This window comes from Cricetulus griseus, chromosome 4, assembly GCF_003668045.3.
Source record: "Cricetulus griseus strain 17A/GY chromosome 4, alternate assembly CriGri-PICRH-1.0, whole genome shotgun sequence".
Taxonomy (NCBI): domain Eukaryota; kingdom Metazoa; phylum Chordata; class Mammalia; order Rodentia; family Cricetidae; genus Cricetulus; species Cricetulus griseus.
In genome coordinates, this window is record NC_048597.1 from 217,047,185 (window position 1) to 217,050,081 (window position 2,897).

Sequence of the window (2,897 nt, forward strand, 5' to 3'; positions counted from 1 at the left end):
TAACTTGAATTAATAATAATAATAATAATAATAATAATAATAATAAGAGAAAAAAAAGAGCCAATTCCCCAGGCCCATAGAATTTTAAGCAGGTTATAGAATCAGATATGAATTCCTTGCCTCAAATCCAATCAGAAAATGGCTAATTATGTTCAAAGCAATAGGCTCTATTACACCACAATTTTTTTTGTAAATGAGCCTTTCTTTTATATTTATTATTATTATTGTCTATGCACAGTTTTCATGCCTGGTGCCTGGAAAGGTCAGAGGAGGTGGACAGGTCCCATGGGACCCCAGTTACAGACAGTAAGGTAACTCTGTTTTGAAACTTGTCTCAAAATAAAATAAAATCATTCTAAAGATTGAGAGAGGAATTGCTGAAGGACTAGACACAGATTGTGAATTCGAAGAACCAAGGATAGCTCCTAATTTTGTTTTTCTCTTTCTTTCTTCCCTTCCTTCCTTCCTTCCTTTCTTTCTTTCTTTCTTTCTTTCTTTCTTTCTTTCTTTCTTTCTTCCTTTTTTTGGTTTGTTTCTTGAGGCAGGGTTTCTCTGTGTGAGTGCCATGAGTGTCCTGGAACTCACTTTCTAGACCAGGCTGGCCTCAAACTCATGGAGATCTCCCTGCCTCTGCCTCTAGAGAGAGCTGGGATCAAAGGCGTATGCCATCACTGCCCCGTTTTGTTTTTCTTTTTTAAGACATGGTCTTGCTGTGTAGCTTTGGCTGGCCCTGAAACTCCCTATGTAGACCAGGCTGGCCTTGAACTTGCATCCATTTGCCTGCTTCTGCCTCACAAGGGCTGTACCCAAACATATACCCTCTTCCCTCTCTCTGCATCTGTGCTTGTGTGTTTGCAAGTGTATGTGAAGATTTGTGTGTGTGTGTGTGTGTGTGTGTGTGTGTGTGTGCACATGTGAGCACATACATGTACCTGATTTAGAGGCAAGGGAAGGGGTCAGGTGACCTCCTTAACCACTCACTTCCTGATATAAATGGAGGCAGAATCTCTTAGTGAATCTAGAGCTCACTTCTTCAGCCAGTCTGGCTGTTAGCTTACTGGGGGATTCCTTGTCTCCTACCCCTGTGAGCTGGGGTTACAGATAGACAGCCTTCCATGCCCACCCAGTGTTTATTCAGGTGCTAGGGATCTGAACTCTGACCTGAACTCCTGTGCTCCCACGTGGACAGCCGCTGAGCTGTCTCCTCAGCTGCTTTATGCACGAAGTTTTGGTTAAACAGAATGTAATAAAAAAAAAGCACTGACATTTACAAGCCTCTAGTTTAAACAGAACGCATGACGTTTACAAGCCTTGAGCTTAAACAGAACGTAACACAAAAAGCACTGACATCATTTACAAACGTCTAGCTTGATGAGTTTCCGTTAACACAAACACAGTTCTTGGGTGACTATTACCTGGGGCAAGAAGCCCGCATCCGTGGACCCCCTTTCATCACCACTCCCTCTCCTCCCCCAAACATCTGTGCCTCTAACAATGCTTTCTTTGAGCACCTTGAAGGTGCCTTTCCATTATTTTTTGTCTTTCAGTTGTTTTCCACCCTTTTCTCCTCCTCATCTTCTTCATTTTGTTTGTTTGTTTTGTTTTTCCTAGATAGGGTTTCTCTGTGTAACAGGTCTGACTGTCCTGGACCTAGCTCTGTAGACCAGGTTGGCCTTGAGCTCAGAGATCTGTCTGTTTCTGCACCACCACCACCAAGCTTCTTTTCTTCTTGTGTTGGAGAACGAACCTAGTTTCTCGTCTAGTTGGTAAGCATTCTCGAGCTGAGCTGTGGGCACAGCCTTCCTGTTTCCCTCTCCCCCTCTCTCTTTCTCTTTCTTCTCTCACCAGGGACTCACATAGTCCAGACTGATGCTCGAAAATATTTCGTGTACAAATGAGCTGGTGGCTCACACCTAAAATCCCTGCCTTTAGGAGGCTCAAGCAGTAGTATTGGGAGTTTGGGGACAGCCTGGGCTGCTTATCAAGATCCTGTATAACTGGTTGGTGGTGGCGCACGCCTTTAATCCTAGCACTCAAGAGGCAGAGGCAGGCAGATCTTTGTGAGTTGAGGACAGGTCTCTCGAGCGAACCCTGTCTTGAATAACAAAAGATCTTGTGTGAAGTGTGTGTGTGTGTGTGTGTGTGTGTGCTGTTCTTACAAAAGGACCTGAGTTTGGTTTTTGGCACCCATATTGGGTTGTTCACAACTGCTAACTACAACTTCAGGGGGCTCCATTATCCCGAGAGCACCTGCACTGGTGTGCACAAACCTACATATAATACATGCATACAATGATTAAAAATAAATCAAAAATGAATTAAACCAAATTATAGGAAAGAAAGCAGATTGGGGGGTAAAAAAAAAAAAAAAAGAGGCACAAAACAAGAGAGATAGGGCAGAGCCAGGTGAGCTGGCTTGTCCCCTAAGATGCTGCAGGGCAGAAACAAGGATGAGAGCTGGGGGCCCAAAATACTGGCAAAAGTTGTCTCTGGAACAAGTTGATCTGGGGCTTGTACCACGGCCTCCCCACACTGATACAAGTGAAACCGTTCCTGGAACAGGAGTTCTGGTCAGAGTTCAGATCCCTAGCATCTGAGTATAACTGAGTGGGCGTGGAGGGCCATCTGTGACCCCGGCAGACAGGAGCAGGAGGTAGAAATCCCCCAGCAGGCTGAGAGCACAGTAGCCTTGGAAGAGAAGAAAGGGGAAGTCTGGGAAGGAGAGTCTGATTGAAGCCAGTTTTCTCCAAAGACAATCTGAAGCATGACTGATTTGCTCCTGGTGCATTCTCATAGCCAAGTTCATATTCCACATCTGGGGGAACCTGCTGGCACCTACTGGACTTGGGCATTTCATAGTCCTCCCAGGAGTCTGGTGTTTGCCACTTCAGATGTTT